The sequence below is a fragment of the Leucopleurus acutus genome, assembly GCF_964270905.1.
Source record: "Leucopleurus acutus genome assembly, chromosome: 1".
NCBI classification, from domain to species: Eukaryota; Metazoa; Chordata; class Mammalia; order Artiodactyla; family Delphinidae; genus Leucopleurus; species Leucopleurus acutus.
Genome location: NC_139142.1, coordinates 17,231,938 through 17,259,657, shown reverse-complemented (window position 1 = coordinate 17,259,657; position 27,720 = coordinate 17,231,938). Strand labels below are relative to the sequence as shown.

The following is a 27,720-nucleotide window of genomic DNA, read 5'->3' as shown; positions in this document are numbered from 1 at the left end:
CATTCTTTTGCTTTATATTTCTAAATTGCTACTACTGTTTTTAATAAAGTCCAAATGGAAAGCTCTTTTAGTTCCAATCTCCCATCTCACCACTCCCTTGATCTCAGTGTTAGGCTCCTTTCCATATGAGGTCCTTGGAATTTTCAGTAATACCGTTCTTCAAGTCTACCTCATTTTGCATTTGCTGGGACCAACCTTTCAATCCTACTGTAGCAGACAAAAACTTAGTTTTCCTTTACAGTCCCAGCTAAGAGTTACCTCTTCAGCGAAACCTCCTCTGATTCTCTCTAACCTAACTCTCCTACTCTTGAGCTCCAATAGTCCCCATGCTTGCCCTTAACAGGGAGCTTATAGGTTAGTTTTACTAGACTCTGATCTCTTGCAGGCAAGTAGCATCTCATCTCATTATTGTGATTATTACTATGTTTATTCAAATCTAGCATCTTATTCAGCATCTATTGCACTCTAGGCAATTGCAGATGGGATTGAATTGAAAAGATTCACATTCTATGAATGTGTTTCTCTTTGTTGCTTTTCTTGCATCATTGTTTTTCACATTGGGTATAGGTTTTTCTCTCAGCACTTTTTCCTTTTTTATCTGTACTTTCCCCCTTCCTGTTTTCACTCTCCATACCGCCCCACCACCCCACATCTCTCATGATATTTATTTATTGAACCAACTGAAAAACTTCCCTTCTTCCTTGTCCTTTTCCAGCTAGCTAACATTTTCAGAGCTTCAACTACATATCAGACACAGAGCTAGGAGTTTTCATTGATTATCTCTTAAATTTCATAGCAACTCTATGAAGTTCTGTTCTTGGTTTCATATTACAGATGAGGAAAGTGAGGCCTAGAGAAGTTAAATAATTTGTGCAAGGTCATGTTACTGAATTCAAGCTGTACTGCTGGCTGCAAGGTAGGCCAATAAATCAAGAGATGAGGTATTAGGGCAAGGAATAGTGTCTTTATTCAGAAAGCCAGCAGACAGAGAAGATGGAGGACTAGTGTCCCAAGGAACCATCTTCCCCGAGTTAGAATTCAGACTTCTTTTATACTAAAAGGGGAAGGTGTCTGACTAGTTGTTGCAAACTTCTTGGGGCAGGAATCCTTTGCTATTGCAGCTGTCCATGTAGGTCTAGTCACAATGTTCCTATAAACCTCCAATAAGACAAATATTATTCTCTGTTCTGTAACTTTTTCTCTCTACCTGAATGGAAAAGTGTTATACCTTTAAAGTTCAGAGCCTTAAGAATGGGCAATTCTGTATATTTCAGGCTGTGGGCAACACTCTTTTACAAAAGATGCAGAGCCAGCATGACTAAGCACAGGCAACAGAGTACCAAGGTTAGAGTAAAGGGATAGATCCAATATGGAGTCAGGTTTGTTCTTCTGTATTAAGTCACATAGCAAGTAAGTGATAAAAGCCAAGGCAATCTGGGTCCAGAATTAGTCTTAACTACTGTGCTTTGTTACATTAAATAGAATTATGCTACTTAATTTTGTTTAAAGTGATTTATTCTCTCTACCAAACCACAAGGGAATAATGCTGTGGGTAGGTCCCAAAAGGAAATGGAAAAATAATACGGAGAGGAAAAATGGGTGAAATTTGAGGAGATTCTGTAAAAGCAATTTGTATCTATCTTAGTTCTGATCTGGTTACCAAGGGAATCTAAATCAAGTACTTCTGACTTAGGTGTTGTTTCACCACGTTAACCTGCAGGCAGTTTGTGCTCTGTGACTTGAAATTCTGCAATAAACGTTCCTCATCCAAAGGCTTCTCATGTGCTCAGTGTGACCTCTCCTGTGGTTAGGTTTCCACACAAACAACACAAGCAGCAGGCAGACATGAAATATCGCACACACAAGGACCACATGCTTACACAGACCATACTACCCTCTCATATTGCTGGAGCTTGTTGAGCAACTCACTCAACATTACACTATGCTGGATTTCTTCCGCATCCGACTGAGCTGCATAAAAGCACAATATAGCATCTCACTCCAGACCATGTATTAAACACTCCAGCACTGGATCTTTACTGTGTCAGCCGCAAGTGATTCAAGTTAAATCTACTCAAGGATTTCACATTGGATTTTTGCTGGCAAGCTGACATCCCAGATATGTAAGTGCATTATTAAACATAAAATTCACATATTGTTGTACGGAATTTGCAGGAAGAACTCCTGACTGGAAGCAACCTCATTTTGACATCAAAAATCAAGGTCAAGACTAAGCTGCAAATATAGGTTCTACGAGTGAGTTTCTATGAGTAAGGAAAAAATGGAGTTGCAGTACTTTTGAGTCTTATTACACTATGATTGATGAAGGTCTTAAGCATTGGGATGTTCGTCTTCACATCCAAGATGTGTCATATCATTACAAATAGAAAGTGGAATACTTAAACTTAAGGAATTAAGTCAGAGAAAAGTTGTTTCTTTTATATGTTTCAAATACCAGGCAAATTGTGGTCTGTGTCAGTAGTGGCACATTTAAATGTAGTTAACCCTCTGCCCCAAATACATATACTCTTAAGTAGAAAATGTTCATTTTGGCCTAATCTGGTTACAGCTTAAGAAAATGGGGTGGCTTTGATGTTTTCTATGTCTCCAATAATGTAAATGTCAGAGCATAGAAGGTTGGGGCCTGATCTAACTTTTTAGTCTTCTAGTTTCAACTAATAAATAAATAGTTAAGGTGATAGGATTTAGCAGATGATTTAGCAGATGAATGAAGCTTCATAAATTAAAAAACAAAACAATAAAGTTGGTGCTGTGGTCTTAAATTTTGGACAGGGATTGCTACCATAAATTGCCATAAATATTTTAATATGGAAAATTACAAACCTACAAAAAAAAGAGAAAAGAATATAACAAGTCCTAATGTTTTCACCAACACCCAGCTTTGACCATTATCAACTCAGGGACATGCTTGTTGCGTTTATATTTCTATCCACTCCCTTCAGCCCCATAGCGTTATGCTGAAATTTGTTTCCCAGACTATTTCATCTGTAAATACTGCAATTTGTATCACTAAAAGGTACAATTCTAAAACTGGAAGCAATAACAGTATTTCTATAGTTTCAAATACACAGTCAGGTTTCAAATATCCTTTATTGTCACCTAAAATTTTTGCAGTTAGTTTGTTCTAATCAGGAACAGTGAAACTTATTTCATGTGTATTTTAAGACACTCTTTTATTTATACATTGCTTCTTTGTACTTTATTTTTTGAAGAAATTGGATCATTTGTAATGCAGAATTCCCCACAGTCTGGATTTTGCCAAGAATGTGTTGAACACTATTTTTGACTTCATTATTTTTATTTAAAAAAAAAATACTTTTGGGTAAAATTCTTTCCTTTCATAAGATTCATCATTTTAGATAACAAAAATTAGAAGATTATTTACCTCAGACTAGGTTTATGTCCTATTTTTCTCTATTGTAAAACATTTTCCTTTATGTTTGTATCTTATGACAAAAAAATATTATGAAAATGAAATGATTTATCAAGTTGTATGAGGGCTTTATAAATAAGTCTTGGTTCCACTGAATGCTATAGCTGTGAAAGAATTTAGGGAGCAGCCTGTTCAGTTGCTTTTTACTGTTGGAAAAACTGAAGCTCACAGAACTCAGGCTAGAATACTTATTTTCAAAGTAAATGGCCTCTTGCTTTATAGAGGCCAAGAGTTCCTCAGAGATGATCAAGTTCCTCAGAGATGCTCCACTTCATAGGATCAGAGGTTGAGATGTGGGGAGTGTGGGTGGCATATGGAGCACAAGCAGGATCTTCCTTTGGCTCTTCACTGGCATGGCTGACCTCTATTCAGGGATATCCATGGTGCTGCTGCTGAATTTTTAAGCAGTGCAGTTCAATGTAGAATAATGAACTTGGGATTTGAATAATGACTTTGAACTGAATTCTATACTCTGGCCAATTAACCACCTATACTTTCTGAATTCTACTTTCCTCATTTATATAATGTATGTTGTGTAGTAGACGGTATTCTATCTCAAATATAATCCCTAAGGGAGGATTGTACTTCCCCACTGATATTGACATTGGGCTTGGCCTTGGGACTTTGCTCTGCCCATTCTTGGGAAGCTGAATACATCTCACTCAGAAGTTAAGAATTTGACCAATAGAATATGAGCAGAATTGAGCTGTGTCATTTCTAGGATGTAGTGGTTTACCATATCTCTCTTTTCCTGAAAACTATAGCATCCCAAATAGAGGCTACCGAGCCACAGTTGATTTACAGGACATGCAGAACGAGCAAGAAATCAATGCTGATTGTGGAAAGTCACTGGGATTTGAGGATTCTTTGTTACTACAGCATAACTCTGCATCCTGCCTGATAAAGATGGTAAGGCATGCTCTATTACCCTTATAAGGTTGTAGTGAAAATCAAATACAGACATGTAATTGGAAGCTTTTAGTCGATGTGAAGCATCTACCTTCTTCGTACCTTATTTCTTGAACATGTATTTTATATCTTTAACTAGAGTGTAAGTACCTCAAGAAAACGTCAAATTATGCTGCATTTTGATAGTTTAGAATTAATGGCCTGAACAACATTTTGTATGCCCAGCATTTAAAGTTAGAATTGTATTAAGGGTGTGACTCTGACAAGTATAAGCTCCATGAAATTAAGCAAATCACTTAATTTCTCTGGGCCTCAGTAAAATTGCTATCCTGTCCTGCTTTTGGCAACAAAGGCTATAACTATGTATAAGTATTTGTTAACATCTTAGAACCATATCAGTTTTTTGTTTTGTTTTTCTTTTTAGTTACAGAGGTTTTATTGCATTTTTTCATGCCTGGTAGGCTTCTTTTTCTTTTTTTAATATCAAAAGAGTTTATTTTTTACACCCTTGTTATTTTTTATGTTTAAAAATTCTCAAGAAAAGGTACCCAGAAAGTTAAAACCTTTAAAAATTCAAGGTGAAGAGCAGGTAAATTAAAAAGAAAATTTTGAAAATGCATATTAATGCTTATAAAGAAATATTTGATACTGTAATTCTTGATTAGGCAAAAATCAAAATACATAGAATATTAAATACTTTTATAATGCTAAAATATACATCTTCTAGAAGCAGAGAGTTCCTATTCTTACTATCTATTTCACATTCCCTGTTGGTACTTCTGACATTTGGATAAATATCTTCTTAACAAAGTGCTATTAAAATGTACAAAAAAGTTGAAAGGCAGAATGAGTTTACACTTAAGAAAAGAAAAGGAAAGAAAAAAAAAGGGAAAATGTGATGTTTGTTAATTTCATTTCATGTGGCAGCATCAGTATAATGTGTATGTTGAGAATGGTGTTTGAAACTGAGTTTATCTCTAGAGCCAGAGTAAAGCCAGTCTGCAGTGCCGACCACTATTATAGATGTTGGGGAAGCCACAGTGAATAAGACAAATCCTCCATTGCCATGGATCTTACTATTGTGGGGTCAGGGATAGGGAAGGGGATGAGGAGTTGAAAATAAACAAAAACATATGTGATATATGCTGAATTCAGAATATAGGTAATAGAGAACCTGCAAAGGGAGGCTGGGGTGCCTGCTCCAGGAAGGTAACATTGGATCAGAGATGTGAGGCAGTGAAGGACATAGAGAATGAGCCCTTTAGATACATGAGGAAGAGCATTCCATACAAAGGGAATAGCATGTAACATATGGGACAATACTTCTCATACCTGAAGAGTTACAATGAGACCAGATGGCTGGAGCTGTTGAGCAAAAGAAAAGAGTGATGGGACCTAAGTTCAAAGAGGTAGCAAGAGATGAGTTACCTGAGATGAGTTCCAGTTGATTGTGTGGACGTGGGATTTTAATCTGATGAACTGGGAAGCTATTGCAGAATTTTGAGCAGAGAAGTGACATATTTTGACTTAACCTTTGAAGAGATCACTCTGGCTGCTCTATTGAGAATCAATTCCTGAGCGTCATGAGTGGAAGCAGAGAAGTGAGTGAGGTGGCTTGTGTAGTAATTCAGGTGAGAAATCCTTGGACAGGAATGGTTGTGTAGAGGTTCAGGAAAATTGTCAGATTCTGGATATATTTTGAAGGCATAGGAAACAGGATAAGTTGATAATGTAGATGTGGGGTTTAAGAGAATAAGAGGATGATGGCTACATGGTTTCAGGCCTGAACAGCTAGAAGAAAGGAGTTGCCGCCTATAAGGGAACGGCTACAGGTGGGCAGGTTGGGGGAATGTCCATTGTGTATCTCTAGGGGCTGGAATTTTAAAGTGATGTCCCCCAGGCACTGCATAATGTGTGGTGTGAAGGTTCAATGGCCCTCTTGCTCCATGTAAAATTTTTACTCCTAGTTACTCTGAGCTCTCACTTTTGAGTGACTTTTTCATATGTGACCTTATATACACTTGCTGCATCCCTCCATGCAACAAAAGATCATTGTTCACAGTGCTAAGCCAAACTGTACATTTCTAATTATTAAGCATACATATTGCTTCCTTAATCAGGCTGTAAATATCTCAAAATATGAATTAAAGACTTACAACTCTATCTCTAATTATACATAGAATATTTTTTGACCATCTAGTCTTGGCAAATACGTGCTTGTGCCAGTTTGGTTTAAACTTGTTTACCTCTGGACAGTATCACAGAAGCACAATATGACAGAGCATCCTTCTGATATAAGCTATAGGCAAATTATAGTTTGCTTATAGTTTGCCTAACCAACTATAGGGATGTGGTTCAGGATAATGTTGGTTGATGAGTATTTCAAGCTATGACGCTGCCTTCCCTTTATGCTTCCCTTTTGTCTACTTTCCTACAAGATCCAGTTTGAGGTTAGTACTGGTCTGTAGTTAATAATGATCATCATCATTATTATAATACAGTATAGCAGACCAAACAGTGTGTTATAGGATGGTAACAGTATCTGTATCCCAGAGATGCCTGCAAATTCTGAAGTTTGCAGAGAAGTTCCTTTTATTTAGGGAAAAACATATTTAAAGGACATTTTAGATATAAAAGGGTCAGCACTCCAATCATGCTCCAGGCCCAGGCCCTTAGTGACTGTTTTTCTATTTCCTTAGTGCACCAATCCTCCAGAAATAGGTATACCTTTCTGGTCACTTCTCAAGTGACTCCTTCCTGGATAGTCCTTTCTTGACAAAACAGTAACTAATGCTGCTCCCCTAATCCCCTGTGTCCCCTATATTATTATTCTCGATAGTGATTATAAAGCCCTGTTGTTATACATTAGTTATTAGTGTTTTATCTTTTCTCTCTCTAGTATCAAGTCCTTGAGGGCTGGGATTTCATCTGGTTTATGTATTGCTATACACCCAGACACCAGAAAAGCGTTGATGTAAACTAAATATTCATGGAATGAAGAGCTGAATGAAAGGCAAGTTTCAGGCTGTGAAAAGTTGACTAAAAAACTGTAAATTGCTTTCAAGAAAAGTCGGGTCCATGGCTTTTTTGTTTTTGTTTGTTTGTTTGTTGTTTTTAATTGAGGGATGAGCAGGGTGTCTGGAAGTGATTTGAAGGTAACTGATCAATTGCCTTCCTGAGAGCAGCCTAGACTCTTGGATTCAACTGTCTTTGAGACTGGTGGAAGCAAGAAGGGTTTCCTTCCTTATAGTTCTGGCTTCTCAAACAGGTAAGGAGCTATGCATCCAAGAAATATTTGGTTCATCACTTACACTGACTGCCACTAAGGTCAGCTGAAGTTTCAGTGGTTCTCTGGTAGCCAAGAAGCTCTTGAACCTGAAGTCCTCATCCTCACCCACGTTTCTTTCCTTCATGATATCATTGCTCCCTTTGTTAAGTCTTGGCAAAATTTCCTGAAGATTCTCCCCTAAGGTGGAGCTGAATGGTCATGTGTATCTCCATTTTGAATTCATGTATTAGCTCATAGTACAGGGCAATGGAGGGCTGTACATAATCAGTTTAGTTTGGGTGTGGCCTGAGCCATGCTTTTGGTTCATCTCACTTTAGTTTGGCAAGACTGCAGTCTTTTTTTCCATATCCTTTCTTACTTTCTGTGCATTCTTGGTGAACATGAGTATTCTCCTGTCTTATGATTTTACACATTCTATTCCATGAGTCCTGACATATTTCTCTTCTCTAATTAAGTTCTGTTAAGCTAATGCCCTTTAACAAGAGTGTTAAGCATCAGGGAGCCGGGCTCGGGAATCAGGAACCCTGTTAGTAGATATAGCTATAGACAGCTATTGTTTTTCATGAAATTCCCTATAGTGAAGTGTAATATTTGTTGACAACTACTGGTCTGTTTACCAGTAAATGAAAGGAGAGCTTGTGGTCCCATGTTTTGGACCAAATTAGATTAGTGAGAGCAATAGCTACATGAAGAATAGTGACAAATTAGACAGGGGTGATCTCAGAGATGCATAGAAAATTATATGTCAGAGAAGGGTTTGGAGTGAAAATTATGGTAATGTATGCATTGGCTAAGGGTCCTCAGATATATTTACTGGAGGGCTCTAAACCCTTGATCCACAGAAATTAAGGGACTGAATTATGGAGAATGGAAAACTAAGGGACAATCAGGTTGTAATAATAATAAGAAAACAGTTACTACTCCATTTATTACTCTGTGCCAGACACTGCACTGAATACATTTCATGAATTCTTTAATTTCCATGATAACACTATGGAATAAATACCTTACTCAATGTTGCCATCTCCCTGTTAACTATGGCAGGCTTGATAGAAACCTGAAGGTTTTTCTCAGTTCAGGTGTTCGGTTATAATTTCCTTGAACTGTACAAAAATGGACATGGTCTTCAGGAATAAGGAAATATCCTTATCAGCTTGCCCAATAGTCAGAACAAAGTCACCTTCCAAATGAGAAAACATTATTACCTTGGCACAAAACAAAGGCTAATACATCCTTCTTTGATCATGTGGAGTCTCATCTGTGCATCTTATTTTTTCATATATACACATAATTTCATTGAAGTGAAAGTTGGAAGCAGATCATCCTGGAGTTTCTGGTGTATTTTTAACAATTAAGGATATGTAAAGGGTCTGGCAAAAAAAAAATGTTTTTACTATTTAGATATACTTTCAGAGTTTTCACAACGGATGTTGTATACAATCCAAAAACACATTTAAAACAATGAATATTCAAGTGCATTAGCTTGATTGGACAGAAAACCAATACAAACTGAATAGAACTAAAGCATTTGGGTCTAGAATTTGATCTCTGCTCCCATTTATTTACATTATTTGGCCCATTTCCTTTACCTTCTTCTCAGCCATCCCTCAACTTTTATTTTTCCATTTTAGTATGTTTTTGTACACTTAGTACTGGTTGTTCTCCTTTGATCTTACACTCTTGATTTATTTTACCTCAATTAAACATGTTACCCTAAATCATTTTAAGCCATGCGGGTGATTGAGGAGCTTAGAAATAAAACTCTTCTTCATTCATTAGTCTATGCCCCTATTCAATCAGAAGAAAAGTAGCCTTTCCTTTCACTCTCTTTAGTCCATATTTCTTTCTCTAGTTCAGATCCAAGTGTATGAGAGTCTATGAAATCAGCTGGCTAAGTGGAGAAAAGGTCAGTGAATTTACCAGAGTCGGTATGTCAGCTTTGGAAAAATATATTTCTTAGTTACATTCTCTTTTCTCCAAACCCAAATAGGTCCCCTAATTGAGTAATATCTTGAATCATGCTTGTGTAGGGGTAGATTAAATGACTTCTACATTTATTTTAACATTAACTTTCTAGATTTTAAGATTCTATGATGTTCAGTGATTATTTGCTGTATAGCTAAGCAAAATAAGGTGATTTTTCACTTACAAAAGAGCTCCATAATGGTATTCAGCAATCAATCTTTGATGTGGTGATAGAAGGTACTAGATTCCTTCCATATTGTCACTCCAGCATCCTTTAAGATACTCAACTACTAGGCACGTAAGTAGAAAGTAGGGGAGAGGTGTAGAGATGGTATACATTATTTCCATCCAAAATCTACTATCAAGAATTAATCACATGACACACTTTGATGGATTACTGGGAAACCCAGTCCCTGGATAGGTAGCTGCTTCTTATCAACAATTCTAAACTATAGAAGGGGGATCAAAATCTTTGGACAGTTTCTTTCTGTGCCACATATGAATTATGATTTAATTCATAATTATGATAAAATCAATTTATCAAAATTGATTTTTCATAAGGTATAAAAGTAATTAAGGAACAGTGGAAAATTAAAATCAACTCAAATTTTAGTAACCTAAATTCATATTAAAACCATTCCTTAGGAAAAAATAAGGAAAAGATAAAAAATTAACATACAATATTTTCTACAAGATGGAGAAATAAATTTAAATCAGGGAACCATCTTCAAAATTTGTTGCAGACTTTTATTGTAAATTAGGTTGACTATATTCCTTGACATCTGTTTTTTTGAAATTAAAAAAAGTAAATCTCATAATTTTAAGTTCAAATGTTGGAAGACTTAAGAAATAATTTAGAGAAAGTTTATATTAAGAAAAGAATGTATTTAAAATTTTATATATCAGGACCTCCAGACTGACCAATGTGGACATATCTCATAGGATAATTTATAAAAATACATCAGGGTAGAGCCCTCAGGATGGGCCTCAGCAAAATAAAGAGGAAGAAAAGATCCATCAGCATTTTAAATGTCAGTGGTAAAGACCTTAAGAGCAGCAATTCATAATTACAGGCATACCTTGTTTTATTGCACAAATATTTGCAATACAGCAAATGTGCTTCACAGATATTTCATTTTTAAAAAATTGAAGGTTTATGGCAATACTGCTTTGAGCAAGTATATTGGCACCATTTTTTCCAACAGCATTTGCTCATTTTGTGTCTCTGTGTCACATCTTGGTAATTCTTGCAATATTTCAAACTTTTAAATTATTATTATATTGGCTATGGTGGTGTGTGATTACTGATCTTTGATGTTACTATTGTAATATTTTGGGATGCCACAAACTGTGCACATTTAAGATGACAAATAAATGTTTACGTGTGTTCTGACTGCTCCACTGACTGGCCATTCCCCATCTCTCTCCCTGTCCTCAGGCCTCCCTATTCCCTGAGACACAACAATATTGAAATTGGGCCAGTTGATAACCCTACACTGGCTTCCAGTAGTTCAAGTGAAAGTAAGAGTAGCATATCCCTTACTATAAATCAAAAGCTAGAAATTATTAAGCTTAGTGAGGAAGGCATGTTAAAAGCTGATATAAGCAGAAAGCTAGGCCTCTTGTGCTAAACAGTAAAGTTGTGAATGCAAAGGAAAAGTTCTTGAAGGAAATTAAAAGTGCCCCTCCAGTGAACACATGATTGATAAGAAAGTGAAACAGTCCTATTGCTGATCTGGAGAAAGTTTTAATAGTCTGCATAGATCAAAGTAGCAACAACATTTCTTTAAGCCAAAACCTAATCCAGAGCAAGTGCCTAGTTCTGTTCAATTTTATGAAGGCTGAGAGAGGTGAGGAAGCTGCAGAAGAAAAGTTTGAAATCTAGAAGAGTTAGGTTCATGAGGGTTAAGGAGAGAAGCTGTCTCCATAAGGTAAATGCAAGATGAAGCAGCAAATGCTGAGGGAGAAGCTGCAGCAAGTTATCCAGAAGATCCAGCTAAGATAGTCAATGAAGGTGGTTACACTAAACAAAAACTTGTCAATGTAAACGAAACTGCCTCCTATTGGAAAAGGATGCCATCTAGGACCTCCATAGTTAGAGAGGAGAAGTCAATGCCTGGCTTCAGAGCTTCAAAGAACAGGCAGACTCTCTTGTTAGGGGCTAATGCAGCTGGTGACTTTAAGCTGAAGTCAATGCTCATTTACCATTCTGAAAATCCTAGGGCCCTTAAGAATTATGCTAAAATTACTCTATAAATGGAACAACAAAGCCTATATGATAACACATCTGTTTACAGCTTAAGTTTACTGAATATTTTAAGCCCACTGTTCAGACCTACTGCTCAGAAAAAAAGATTCCTTTCCAAATATTACTGCTCATTGACAATGCACCTAATCACTCAAGAACTCTGATGGAGATATACAATGAGATGAATGTTGTTTTCATGCCTACTACCACAACATCCATTCTGCGACCCATGGGTCAAGGAGTGATTATCTTCAAGTCTTATTATTTAAGACATAAATTTCATAAGGCAATAGCTGCCACAGATGTGATTCCTCCGATGGATCTAGGCAAAGTAGATTGAAAATGTTCCTGAAAGGATTCAAATTCTAGATGTCATTAAGTACATTCATGCTTCATAGGAGAAAGTCAAAATATCAACATTAACAGGAGATTGGAAGAGGCTGATTCCAACTGTCATTGATGACTTTGAGAGGAAGACTTCCATGGAGGAAGTAGCTGCAGATGTGATGTAAATTGCAAAAGAACTAAACTTTTAAATGGAGTCTGAAGATGTGACTGAATTTCTGCCATCTCATGACAAAACTTGAATAGATGAGTTGCTTCGTATGAATGAACAGAGAAAAACAATTTTTTTGAAATTGTATCTACTCCTGGAGAAGATGCTATGAAGATTGTTGAAATGACAACAAAGGATTTAGAGTATTACATAGTCTTAATTGATAAGGCAATGGCAGGGTTTGAGAAGATTGACTCCAATTTTAAAAGAAGTTCTACTGTGGGTAAAATGCTATAAACAACATTGCACGCTAAAGAGAAATTGTCCGTGAAAGGAAGAGTCAACCAATGCAGCAAATTTCATTGTTGTCTTATTTTAAGAAATTGCCACAGCCATGACAACATTCAGCAACCACCACCCTGGTCAGCCATCAGCCATCAACACTGAGGCAAGACTCTCCACCAGCAAAAACTTATGACTCCCTTAAGACCTGATAGTGGTTTGTATTTTTTTTTGCAATAAACTATTTTTTAATTAAGGTATGTACATTTTTTAGGCACAATGCTATTGTACACTTACTAGACTAGAGTATGGTGTGCACATAAGTTTTATATGCACTGAGAAACCAAAAATATTTATGTGACTTGAATTTAATATTCAATTTACTGTATGGTCTAGAACTGAACCTGCAATACCTCCAAGGTATTCTTGAGGAACCTGCTAATCTTAGCACTGATCATCAGTTATAATAGTGGAAAAATGTTTTTATTTTGTTTGTTTTCTTAACTGTGTTTGCTTTTAAAGATACTACTGAGGCTTCTCTAAAAATATTTTTAAAAGGACAATATGTTCTTTGAAAGTTAAACTTTGAGACAATACAATGTTTATATTAAAAAAAAAACAATTTAAAGAGATGGTGTAGTTTTCAGCTCTTTAAGACTTACGTGTAACTCAGTCAAATGTATTAAGTTATCTAAAAAAAGAATGTGTTCATCAAAAATGGAGTTGGACAGCCATGGAAGCACAGACAAGGGAATCAAAGAAGCATTGCTTGGCAGGTTCCAGCACAGTAGTGGTAAGAGGGAAGGTGTTGTACTCAGTGAGTCTAATGGGCAACATTCTGTTTCTAGCAGATAAATTTCAATTAAGCCCTTCTAGCCAGGCCAGCTGGCCACTCTAAATCTGACTTCATGCTCAACAAGAAGTGATCTAAGTAAGATTTTCTTTCTGAGTATTTATGAGGACTAGATACACTGATCAGCTCATGTGCTTCTTCCAGGCTTTGAGACAATCATGTTTCTCATTATACAATAATATTTGTTTTCAGCCTTGTAGATCAGTCTTTATTAATGAATCCATTCTTGGTATGCTGAGCAAATAAAATTAATAACCTATAAGTTTGAGGGCCAGATTCTGGCCTGAGATGAACTGATTAAGGTAATGAATGCCCTTTTCATGTAACCTTTCTAGGCGATAGCTTACTTGCTTCCCTCAAGCTTATTAAAATCTCCTCTGTATCACTGCAATGACTAAAACATTCATTTTTTTAATTTTTAAATTTTAGAAGAATCTTAACTATCACTTAATACCAAAATCACTTTACCCAAATGAAAAAAAATGAAGAAAATTTAAAAATTTCAATTAGATAGATCAAGAATGCTAATAACATACATTGCAAACTTTATTCCCCATTCCATTTTAGCCTTTAGGAAAACAAAAATTACCTCTAGGCATTATTTGCCAACAAATATGTTCATGAATATATTTTGTAGGTATGTAAAAGTAGATAGAGGCAAAAACTACAAATTTTGCCAACTTTGGTTCATAAAGACATGTTTCTTTTATTGCCAGTTACCTCGATGTTTCAAATAGACTAAATATTTTAAGCAAAGTTGCTAATTTTTAGCAAAATTATTATTTTAGCAAACACATTCTTGTAGAGGCCCTTGCTGCATCATAATAGAAGCGTCTCTTCTGAGTTGTAACAGGATTTGCTTACAGACATCTCTAGTTGTCAGGGACCTCATATGATTTAGGGACTACTCTGGATTCTGAAGCCCGAGTTCATGTCATGGAGGAGGGAGAAAGCCTGAGCAACCACTGTGTATATTATAAAGTGCCTGCTCTGAGTTGAGAGCTCTCATGTCACCAGAGAGTTTGTGCCCCAGACAGAGTACAGACCTGTGCCCCCAATCCAATTATCCTTATCATTAGTGGGAATCCAACTCCCTCTAACTTTTCATCACTCTTAGTCATCTAGGAGACCCATACAGGTTCCTTTGCCAAGAATGTCAAAGTTTTTATTTTCACGCTGATGGAAATCAAACACAGTCGCTCTCCATTCCATCAAAAACATTGGCGAGGCCAATATGAGAACACTGGTGGTTAAGATACCTCATGGCTCTAATTTCCATGACCTGCATTTTAAAACTCCGCTCAATGTAGGGAATTCACATGCAGTCTGACTATATGGTAAAAATAGTGATACAGTCTTTGGTTGGGTGCAAAGAGTCCTGATGCTGCCTTTCTTGTATTGTCTATAAAATTAGCTGCAAGTTGATTTTGGTTCTCAAAATTTACAACATCAAGAATCCATGGTATTTCTTTTCCTTCACAGTTTGAATGAGCTTGTCTACCAGAATTTACTAAGAGGAAGCTTCAGGAGTTGAGGGTTGAGGGAATCATACTTATCATCTGCTGTACTAGACACAGTACATATCTACAGCTGTTTTTATTTCCACGGCTACCCAATGAAGTAGGTGGACTAATCCCCATTTAGGGAAGAGAAGACAGTTTCATAGGGGTCTAAGTGGAAAAGCTAATAAGTAGTCCCAAGGCTTTGTAACTCTGAACCCATATTCCTTCCACATTACAAATTTGAAAATGAACTATTAAGTAATTGTCATAATAATTTTATAGTTCATGATCAAAGATAAGGATTACCATGGTTTAGAATTTCTGATCAGCATGTGATAATGAATTCCAGGGTGAGAAGGAGGCCTAAATAATTGTGCATGTTATAAACCAACATCGGTATGTCTAGAATTACTGGAGAAGGTGAAGATAAATGATCTAAGTGAAGGAGGGTGTTGACATGGATGAAGCTGGTCAAAGGTATGTCCTATTTCCAATGGAGGCATGTTAAGTTTCCAGTGTGAAGAAGATCAATAACATCCGATTTGTGTTTTAGAGAAGATGCTGGAAACCAGCAGACCAATAATTAGCCTACCAAAAGTCAGAGCAAGAAAAAAAATAAGATTCTCAATGAATGACTTATCTGGGGGAAAATGTACTCATTTAGTTAGGTATTTGAAACACTAAAGGAGATTTCAGTTGCAGCAGTTGGCTAACACTCCCTTTAAAAAAAATTTTATTTTTAGATAATTATAGTTTCATTAGGTAGTTATAAAGAAATATACAGAGGTACTGTGAACCCTTCACCCAGCTGCTTCTAAGGTTAACACATTGTAAAACTATTAGTAATACACTTCTGAAAGAAAAATATGTCTATCCATGCTTTACGCTGTATATCAAATTTTTTTTGCTTTTTTTTTTTTTCTTGGCTGTGCCACACAGCTCGTGGGATCTTAGCTCCCTGACCAGGCATCGAACCCGGGCTCTCCGCAGAGAAAAGGCAGAGTCTTAACCACTGGACTACCGGGGAATTCCCTGTATACAGAATTGATCATAATTCCAAAGTGATTATAATTTTAAAATAAGCAACAATATTGTAAAACTACTAAGATAAAATAAGTATGTAGTTATAGCCTCTTTAATAAAATTTTGAATGCTACACAAAAAGCAAATACCCTAAAGGAAAAAAACAACATAGGTTATAATACATATACTTTTGAAAAGTTCTTTATGTTAAAACACAAACAACTAGCGAGACAAAAACCTATGTGTGATATTTCAGTACTGATCACAGGCAATTCCAAAGGCTTTACCTGACAGGTCTCATGGGGGAAAGTGGCCCTTCACTCACTGGACTTGTTGCACAGACAATGTATTCAGTCTCTGAAGGGAGTTGCAGTTAAGGACTTAGGCCCCCCTGGCTGGTGAAGTTTCTCCTGCACTTTACATTCTGGAAGTAACGTCAATCATCATGCAAAACAAAAACTGAAAATGACATAGATGTTATGGAGGGGAGTTTCTTCAAGTTTTGAGTAGATGTTTCCAAGGTCATGGAATTCCTCTTTAAAGGAATTCTAAAAAAAATTCATAGTAAACTAGTGGAGGACAGGAGGAAAGTACATGCTAGGCATAGGGACAGCATGTGCAAAGTCCTGGTGGTGAGACGGAGCATATGGGGGAGGCCAGTGGAGGCCAGTTGATGTTCTGGAACACAGAAAAGGATAGGGAATAGATTCCAGCAAGTACAAGACGGTACTCAGGAGGTAGGCCGTAGCCACATCTTATAGCTGAAGGGGAAGCAATAGCGCATGTTCAGAAAGGACAGATAATAAAAGTCCCAACCTTTCCCAACAGGTAAAAAATTAGGAATAGTTTGGAGTGACCGTTTGAGACCCTGTATTCCAAAGATCATTAAAGGGTAAAGCAATCAGATCCTTGTGCATTGTCCACAGTGTGTTACAATTCCTTTGCTCTGGATTCCAAATCTGAATGACCAGATCTGGCTAATTTTCTGTATAATCGAGTTTTGAGATGTAGCTTGTTATATAAAAGCAGATCAGTTTAAGTCACTTCCCTACAGAGAATCAATGATTGACTCCCCACTAATCTCAGAGTAAAACTTCTTCTTTTTTTTGGCTTTGCATGTGTGGCCCTAAAGATCTGACCTCTGCTTATTTCTCTTGAATCATCTGCTACCCTCTCTTGACTCCACGCATACAAAGAATTTGATGTTTTCCCAGTGTGCCAGCCTTTCTTTTAGACGGGGCACTGAGATTTTTTTCAGGTGCCTTTCACCCATCCCGTCCCCCTTCTCCTCCTAAGAAATACTTGGCCATCCTTCAGCTTACGTAAATCTACTCTTAGAGGCCCTCCTATAATCCCCTTTCACCTTGACACCAAAGCTATATTTCTATTTCCTTTCTTCACACATTGCATCTTTTTTTAAGAAAATATTTGTTTACTACACAATATTTTTCTGTAACAGAATCTCTATTATAATAACAATTGGATAAGTGGAATCATTCAGTGGGCAGATCAGAGAAAGGCATAATAATGCTATTTAACTTTTGCATAATACAATAACTAAATTCTAAATATACCTTTTGTATATTTAGAATTTGTATAGTTAGAATTTTGTTGTAAACCACTGATGCATGCAGATCAACATGGATTTTAAAAGGAAGATTAAACAGGAGAGTTGCTGTAACTGTGTCTTGGTCCCAAAATGATTGGAAACTCTGCCACATTGTATAAATAATTCTACAGTTGGGGGCCTCAGTTTCTACATTTCTAAAATGAGGGAAATGGGTGATGTACTCTTCAAGAACTCAGCTCTCCATTCTGCCATGCTATGTGATATTGGCTATTATTTCTATCTATAAAATTATGGAACTGAATATCGTGAGTTCTAAAGTCTTACTAGAGATTTAACTTGTTTGTTTCAATTATTCCTGAGAATTATCCTCAATTGATGTTGCTTTTGATATTATTTCTTTCCCAAATATATTCTACTCAATAATTGGATTCATATTTCTAAAATATTATTAACCAGATTAATTTAAAATTCCTGATATTTACACAATAAAATAATCTCTATCTAACATGGTATATTTCATGCTGTATTTTATCATATATCTTTGTTATATCCTTTGTTGGCTCTTTGAACCCATCTCAATTTCTCTCTTATCCACAGTCCTGCAAATCATTATGGCTTAAATATGGTTTTCAGTTGTTGCTCACTCATAAAAAATCCATTGAAGGCAGGCTTATCTTCGCTTTTATTACGTCCAGTGCTTAACACGGTGATGAGCACATAGCTGGTATGTAGTAGGTTTGTTATGCTTAAACATTCTTCCTCACAGCACTAGGATCTGGGTTTTGAGACTTCCAGGGATGAATGGATTTTGCCGATTACGATATGTATCCTCTTCTCTGAGCCTCTTTGAACCAAAGACAGTGGATTTTCAAAATAGATTCAATATTCTTCAATTTAGAAATAACTTCATCTGAAAACTGTACTGATTTATCTGTGATGTAGTGTAAAGGACACAGACACTCTTGAGTCAGAATATTTGACTTTGTGAGGCTCAGTCTGCTCACCAGTCTAAAGGGAATAAAAATGTCTTCTCAATTGATGTTACTGGCTTTCCAAGGGAATCAGGTGAGGAGGGAGCTAGATGAGAAAGCATTCAAATATTGCAGTGTTGTGAGATAAAAGGGACTAATTTTATTGGCAATAATGTAAGTAGCAGTAACAGTAATAGTAGTAGTAGTAATTATACTATCATTAATTAAGAATCTGTCCCACATAGGGGTGGAGGATATTCTCAGGACTGCCTCACATAGCCAAAAATTTCAGAATTAAGTAAATTTATATCTGTGTGTGTCCATATATATTTGTGTGTGTGTGTTTGCATACACATATATGTATTTTATATTAAGGGTGTATTTCTATCAATCAGTCATTTCTCCCATTCTTCATGACTCAAAGTTTGCACTTTTTTTTTCATTACATATAAGTTGAGTCGTCAAGGCTGAACATAAGCATCGTGTCTTGATGTTTTCAGTTGCAAGAAACTAAACACATTCAAAAAGACTCAAGTGAAAAGTTGCTTATTTAAAGACATCAGCAGATATCCTGTGGATAATCAAGTGTCACAAAGCATTTGGAAATGGTAGGTAGGAACAAAAGTCATTGCTTCAGTCTCTCATTGAAGTACATTTACACTTCTGCTCATTTTCTCATTTCCTTTCTCACAGCCTCTCTTTTTATTGACATCTTTATTGGAGTATAATTGCTTTACAATGGTGTGTTAGTTTCTGCTGTATAACAAAGTGAATCAGCTATACATATACATATATCCGCATATCTCCTTCCTCTGAAGTCTCCCTCCCACTCTCCCTAATCCACCCATCTAGGTGGACAAAAAGCACCAAGCTGATCTCCCTGTGCTATGTGGCTGCTTCCCACTAGCTATCTATTTTACATTCGGTAGTGTATATATGTCCATGCCACTCACTCTCTTCCTCCCAGCTTACCCTTCCCCATCTCCGTGTTCTCATGTCCATTCTTTAGGTCTGTGTCTTTATTCCTGGCCTGCCCCTAGGTTCTTCAGAATCATTTTTTTTTTTTATAACATATATATGTGTTAGCATACAGTATTTGTATTTCTCTTTCTGACTTACTTCACTCTGTATGACAGACTCTAGGTCCATCCACCTAACTACAAATAACTCAATTTCATTTCTTTTTATGGTTGAGTAATATTCCATTGTATATATGTGCCACATCTTCTTTACCCATTCATCTGTTGACGGACACTTAGGTTGCTTCCATGTCCTGGCTATTGTAAATAGTGCTGCAGTGAACATTGTGGTACATGACTCTTTTTGAATTATGGTTTTCTCAGGGTATATGCCCAGTAGTGGGATTGCTGGGTTCGATGGTAGTTCTATTTTTAGATTTTAAGGAATCTCCAAGCTGTTCTCAAAAGTGGCTGTATCAATTTATATTCCCACCAACAGTGCAAGAGGGTTCCTTTTTCTCCACACCCTCTCCATCATTTACTCTTTGTAGATTTTTTGATGATGGCCATTCTGACCAGGGTGAGGTGTTACCTCATTGTAGTTTTTACTTGCATTTCTCTAATGATTAGTGATGTTGAGCATCCTTTCATGTGTTTGTTGGCAATCTGTATATCTTCTTTGGAGAAATGTCTGTTTAGACCTTCTGCCCATTTTTTGATTGGGTTGTTTGTTTTTTTGATATTGAGCTGCATGAGCTGCTTGTATATTTTAGAGATTAACCCTTTGTCACTTGCTTTTTTGCATATGTTCTCCCATTCTGAGGGTTGTCTTTTCATCTTGTTTATGGTTTCCATTGCAGGGCAAAAGCTTTTAAGCTTCATTAGGTCCCATTTGTTTATTTTTGTTTTTATTTCCCTTTCTCTATGAGGTGGGTCAAAAAGGATCTTGCTGTGATTTATGTCATAGAGTGTTCTGCCTAGGTTTTCCTCTAAGAGTTTTATAGTGTCTGCCCTTACATTTAGGTCTTTAATCCATTTTGAGATTACTTTTGTGTATGGTGTTAGGAAGTGTGCTAATTTTATTCTTTTACATGTAGCTGTCCAGTTTTCCCAGCATCACTTATTGAAGAGGCTATTTTTCACGATTGTATATTTTTGCCTCCTTTATCAAAGATAAGGTGACCATGCGTGCTTGGTTTTACCTCTGGGCTTTCTATCGTGTTCCATTGATCTATACTTCTTTTTTCATGCCAGTACCATACTGTCTTGATTACTGTAGCTTTGTAGTATAGTCTGAAGTCAGGGAGCCTGATTCCTCCAGCTCTGTTTTTCTATCTCAAGATTGCTTTAGCTATTCAGGGTCTGTTGTGTTTTCATACAAATTGTGCCACTTTTTGTTCTAGTTCTGTGAAAAATGCCATTGACAGTTGGACATTGAATCTGTAGATTGCTTTGGGTAGTATAGTCATTTTCACAATGTTGAGTCTTCCAATCAAAGAACATGGTATAACTCTCCATCTGTTTGTGTCATCTTTAATTTCTTTCATCAGTGTCTTATAGTTTTCTGCGTGCAGGTCTTTTGTCTCCTTAGGTAGATTTATTCCTAGGTATTTTATTCTTTTTGTTGCAATGGTAAATGCGAGTGTTTCCTTAATTTCTCTTTCAGATTTTTCATCATTAGTGTATAGGAATGGAAGAGATTTCTGTATATTAATTTTATATCCTGCTACTTTACTAAATTCATTGTTTAGCTCTACTAGTTTTCTGGTAGCTTCTTTAGGATTTTCTATGTATAGTATCATGTCATCTGCCAACAGTGACAGTTTTACTTCTTCTTTTCTGATTTGGATTCCTTTTACTTCTTTTTCTACTCTGATTGCTGTGGCTAAAACTCCCAAAACTATGTTGAATAATAGTGGTGAGAGTGGGCAACCTTTTCTTGTTCCTGATCTTAGTGGAAATGGTTTTAGTTTTTCACCATTGAGAATGATGTTGGCAGTGTGTTTGTCATATATGGCATTTATTATGTTGAGGTAAGTTCCCTCTATGCCTACTTTCTGGAGGGTTTTTATCATAAATGGGTGTTGAATTTGATGAAACGAATCCTTTATGCCTTAGGTCATCAGGGGAGACCTGAGAAGGGGCTCAGCCCTCACACTGTAATATATAAAAGTGGTCGTCTCTCTCATCCCAGCTGAGGCTACTGGACTTAGGGAATTAACCAGTCCCTTAGGTTTCAGAATTATCTTGGTTTGGTTGTTCCAGGCATGAAGAACTAAGTTGTCCTCTTGGTTACCTTTCCTGGCAGTGCACAGAAAGTCAAAAGAGGTCACACAGTAGGGTTAGTCTGAGATAAGAAAGGCATCCAAGGAGCACAGCGTTTTACAATTGGGAAGGCCACAGCAAGCCATAAATGGGGTGCACTTTTTCTGCATCTACTGAGATGATCATATGTTTTTTCTCCTTCAATTTGTTAATACGGTTGATCACATTGGTTGATTTGCGTATATTGAAGAATCCTTGCATACCTGGGATAAACCCCACTTGATCATGGTGTATGATCCTTTTAATGTGTTGTTGGATTCTGTTTGCTAGTATTTTGCTGAGGATTTTTGCACAAATGTTCATCAGTGATACTAGTCTGTACTTTTCTTTTTTTGTGACATCTTTTTCTGGTTTTGTTATCAGGGTGATGGTGGCCTCGTACAATGAGTTTGGGAGTGTTCCTCCCTCTGCCATATTTTGGAAGAGTTTGAGAAGGATAGGTGTTAGCTCTTCTCTAAATGTTTGATAGAATTCACCTGTGAAGCCACCTGCGATTTTGTTTGTTGGAAGATTTTTAATAACAGTTTCAATTTCAGTTCTTATTATGGGTCTGTTTATATTTTCTATTTCTTCCTGATTCAGTCATGGAAGGTTATGCTTTTCTAAGAATTTGTCCTTTTCTTCCAGGTTGTCCATTTCCTTGGCATATAGTTGCATGTAGTAATCTCTCATGATCCTTTGTATTTCTGTGGTATCAGTTGTTACTTCTCCTTTCTCATTTCTAATTCTATTGATGTGAGTCTCCTCCCTTTTTTGTTTTTTTTGATGACTCTGGCTAATGGTTTATCAATTTTATTTGTCTTCTCAAAGAACCATCTTTTACTTTTCTTGATATTTGCTATTATTTCCTTCATTTATTTTTCATGTATTTCTGATCTGATCTTTTTGATTTCTTTCCTTCTGCTAACTTTGGGGTTTTATTGTTCTTCTTTCTCTAATTGCTTTAGGTTTAAGGTTAGGTTGTTTATTTGAGATGTTTCTTGTTTCTTGAGGTAGGATTGTATTGCTATAAGCCTCCCTCTTAGAACTGCTTTTGCTGCATCCCATAGGTTAGGGATCATCATGTTTTCATTGTCATTTGTTTCTAGGAATTTTTTTATTTCATCTTTGATTTCTTCAGTGATCTCTTCCTTATTTAGTAATGTATTGTTTAGCCTCCATGTGTTTGTATTTTTTACAGATTTTTTTCCTGTAGTTGATATCTATTCTCACAGCATTGTGGTTGGAAAAGATACTTGATATGATTTCAAATTTCTTAAATTTCCCAAGACTTGATTTGTGACCCTAGGTATGATCTATCCTGGGGAATGCTCCATGGGCACTTGAGAAGAAAGTGTATTGTGTTGTTTTTGGATGGAATACCCTACAAATATCAATTAAGTCCATCTTGTTTATTGTATCATTTAAAGCTTGTGTTTCCTTATTTTCATTTTGGATGATCTGTCCATTGGTGAAAGTCGGGTGTTACAATTGTTATATCTTCTTCTTGGATTGATCCCTTGATCATCATGTAGTGTTCTTCTTTGTCTCTTGTAACAGTCTTTATTTTAAAGTCTATTTTGTCTTATATGAGAATTGCTACTCCAGCTTTATTTTGATTTCCATTTGCATGGAATATCTTTTTCCATCATCTCACTTTCAGACTCTCTGTGTCCCTAAGTCTGAAGTGGGTCTCTTGTAGACAGCATATATATGGTTCTTGTTTTCGTATCCATTCAGCCAGTCTATGTCTTTTGGTTGGAGCATTTAATCCATATACTTGTAAGGCAGTTATCGATATGTATGTTCCTATTACCATTTTCTTAATTGTTTTGGGTTTGTTTTTGTAGGTGTTTTCCTTCTCTTGTGTTTCCTGCCTAGAGAAGTTCCTTTAACATTTGTTGTAAAGCTTGTTTGGTAATGTTGAATTCTCTTAGTTTTTCCATGTCTGTAAAGGTTTTAATTTCTCTGTCAAATCTGAATGAGATCTTTGATGGTTAGAGAAATCTTGGTTGTACGTTTTCCCCTTTCATCACTTTAAATATATCCTGCCACTCCCTTCTGGCTTACAGAGTTTCTGCTGAAATTTCAGCTGTTAACCATATGGGGACTCCATTTTATGTTATTTGTTGCTTTTCCCTTGCTGTTTTTGATATTTTTTCTTTGTATTTAATTTTTGATAGTTTGATTAATATGTGTCTTGGCATGTTTCTCCTTGGATTTATCCTGTATGGGACTCTCTCTTCTTCCTGGAGTTGATTGACTATTTCCTTTCCCATACTAGGGAACTTTTCAACTGTAATCTCTTCAAATATTTTCTCAGTCCCTTTTGTTTCTCTTCTGCTTCTGGGACCCCTATAATCTGTGATAGTTATTTCCACTATTTTATCTTCCAGGTCACTTATCCATTCTTCTGCCTCAGTTATTCTGCTATTGATTCCTTCTAGAGAATTTTTAATTTCATTTATTGTGTTCTTCATCATTGTTTGTTTGCTCTTTAGTTATTTTAGGTCGCTGTTAAATGTTTCTTTTATTTTTTTCCATTCTATTTCCAAGATTTTGGATCCTGTTTACATCATTACTCTGAATTCTTTTTCAGGTAGACTACCTATTTCCTCTTCATTTTTTTGGTCTTTGGGTTTTTACCTTGCTCCTTCACCTGCTGTGTATTTCTCTCTCTTCTCATTTCACTTCACTTACTGTGTTTGGGCTCTCCTTTTCACAGGTTGCAGTTTCATAGTTTCTGTTGTTTTTGGCATCTGCCCCTAATGTGTAAGTTTAGTTCAGTGGGTTGTGTAGGCTTCCTGGTGGAGGGGATTGGTGCCTGTGTTCTGGTGGATGAGGCTGGATCTTGTCTTTCTGGTGGTCAGGACTGCACCCCCTGGTATGTTTTGGGGTGTCTTTGAACTTATTATGATTCTAGGCAGCCTCTCTGCTAATGAGTGGGATTGTCTTCCTGTCTTGTTAGTTGTTTGGCATAGTGTGTCCAACACTGTTGCTTGCTGGTCATTGAGTGGAGTTGGGTCTTAGCATTGAGATGGAGATCTCTGGGAGAGCTTTCGCTGTTTGATAATATGTGGGACCAGGAGGTCTCTGGTGGACCAATGTCCTGAACTTGACACTCCCACCTCAGATGCTCAGGTCTGACACCTGGCCAGAGAACCAAGACCCTTTCAGCCACACAGCTCAGAAATAAAGATAGAAAAGAAAGAAAGAAAGATTGAAGGAAGGAAAGAAAGAAAGAAAGAAAGAAAGAAAGAAAGAAAGAAAGAAAGAAAGAAAGAAAGAAAGAAAGAAAGAAAGAAAGAAAGAAAGAAAGAAAGAAAGAAAGAAAAAAGAAAGAAAGAAAGAAAGAAGGAAGGAAGAAAGAAAGAAGGAAAGAAAGAAAAATAAAATAAGGTTATTAAAATATTTTTTTAATATTATTAAAAATAAAGAAGTAATAAAACAAAAGAAAGGAAAGAAAGAAAGAAGAGAACAGCCAAACCAAAAAACAAATCCACCAGTGATAACAAGCACTAAAAACAAACAAACAAACAAAAAATAACTGACAGACAGACCCTAGGACAAATGGTAAAAGCAGAGCTATATAGACAAAGTCACACAAAGAAGCATACACATACACACTCCCAAAAAGAGAAAAAGGAAAAAAAAAAATATATATATATATATAGAAAAAAAAAAGAAAAGGAAGAGAGCAACCAAATCAATAAACAAATCTACCAATGATAATAAGCTCTAAATACTAAACTAAGATAAACATAAAACCAGAAACAAATCAGATGCAGAAAGCAAACCCCAAGTCTACAGTTGCTCCCAATGTCCACCACCTCAATTTTGGGATGATTCGTTGTCTATTCAGGTATTCCACAGATGCAGGGTACATCAAGTTGATTATGGAGATTTAATCTGCTGCTCCTGAGCCTGCTGGGAGAAATTTCCCTGTCTCTTCTTTGTTCACACAGCTCCTGTGGTTCAGCTTTGGATTTAGGCCCAACTCTGCATGTAGGTCGCTGGAGGGCATCTGTTCCCCACCCAGACATGATGGGGTTAAAGTAGCAGCTGAATAGGGGGCTCTGGTTTACTCAGGCCAAAGGGAGGGAGGGGTACGAATGTGGGGAGATCCTGCAGCTGCAGAGGGTAACAAGACTTTGCAACAGTCTGAGGCATGCCGTGTGTTCTCCTGGGGACGTTGTCCCTGGATCATGGGACCCTGGCAGTGGAGGGCTGCACAGTCCCGAGAGGGGTGGTGTGGATAGTGACCTGTGCTTGCACACAGGCTTCTTGGTGGCTGCAGCAGCAGCCTTAGCGTTTCCTGCCCGTCTCTGGTGTCCGTGCTGAAAGCCGTGGCTCACACCCATCTCTGGAGTTCATTTAGGCGGTGCTCTGAATACCCTTTCCTCTTGCACCCTGAAGCAATGGTCTCTTGACTCTTAGGCAGTTCCAGACTTTCTCCTGTACTCCCTCCTAGCTAGCTGTGGTGCACTAGCCCCCTTCAGGCTGTGTTCATGCAGCCAACCCCAGTCCTCTCTGTGGGGTCTGACCTCCGAAGTCCTAGCCTCAGCTCCCAGCCCCCACCTGCCCCAGTGGCTGAGCAGACAAGCCTCTAGGGCTGGTCAGTGTTGGTCGGCACCAGTCCTTTCTGTGGGAATCTCTCTGCTTTGCCCTCTGCACCCCTGTTGCTGCACTCTCCTCTGTGCCTCTGAAGCTTCCCCCCACACCCCTCCATCTCTGGCTGTGAAGGGGCTTCCTAGTGTGTGGAAACCATTCGTCCTTTACAGCTCCCTTCCAGAGATGCAGGTCCCATCCCTATTCTTTTGTCTCTGTTTGTTCTTTTTTCTTTTGCCCTGCCCAGATATGTGGGGAGTTTCTTGCCTTTTGAGAAGTCTGAGGTCTTCTGCCAATGTTCAGTAGGTGTTCGTAGGAGTTGTTCCACATGTAGATGCAGTTTTGTTGTATTTGTGGGGAGGAAGGTGATCTCCATGCCTTACTCCTCTGCCATCTTGAAGGTCCTCCCTACACATTGCATCATAATCATTAAGAAAAATTTATTTCTCCCCAAATCTATGATGGCATTAGGAAAAGTATATTTTTTTAATGTTTATTTCAGTATCCATGCTTAACACGATGGCTGCTACATATTTCGAAGGAATGAAGGCATCTGTGCATATATTAAACATTTATTGCTTGTAATGATCCATTCAATAAATTCCTGTTTTGGTACAGGAAGTAGAGAAGTTCTGATTAATGTACTATGGATTGTTTTTGAATGACTACATCTGCGTCTATTTTAATCATTTTATTCTTCAACTATTTGTATGGACTTTGTGCTTTTATGTAAATGGTCAGATTTAAGCTTCTGGAGGAAAAGATAGTGTTTGTCTGGTATTTGTATTCCCAGGTAGCACAAACTACAAATTATCACATATCATTGACACTCTTCAATTTTTTTCTTTTGAAACACACAAAGACAGAGATGTTAGTGTGAGTTTTTTACATCTGATCTTTTACCAAATTCTTCTCATATCTCTTGCTCATGGGGTTGTCTCCATACCACAAGAGCATTTTCTCCTATTCCCACAGCCAAACTGAAATGGAAATTTAACTCAGATTGCATTCTTGACATCCCTACTTAGGCTGTTCTTAATCAATGCAGTTGTTATTTCTAAGCCAGTTGTTGTAATTATATTTTTGTTGGCTTTCTTCATTATATTTCTTCTCCAGATGGTCCACAATTTAGGTTTTTGGCTTCCTTCCTAATATCAAACTCTAAGAATATTACACCATCTTCTTTTAAAAACAAATCTCAAATGGTTTCTTACTTGCCAATGGCTAGAGCTTTGAAAGTCTTCCTCCTGGGACCCTTCATATCTCAATGATTTCATTATGGAAGAG

The 27,720-nt window shown here is 37.0% G+C and overlaps 1 long non-coding RNA gene across 1 annotated transcript in view; it reads left to right on the top strand.

The window, feature by feature from the left end:
* Positions 1 to 25,486, top strand: part of LOC309962608 — an 878,309-nt gene extending 852,823 nt beyond the window's left edge. The window contains exon 2 of the long non-coding RNA XR_014326251.1: positions 25,172 to 25,486. This is a non-coding gene — a long non-coding RNA (uncharacterized lncRNA). The remainder of the gene's footprint in view (positions 1 to 25,171) is intronic.
* The last annotated feature ends 2,234 nt before the right edge of the window (positions 25,487 to 27,720 follow it).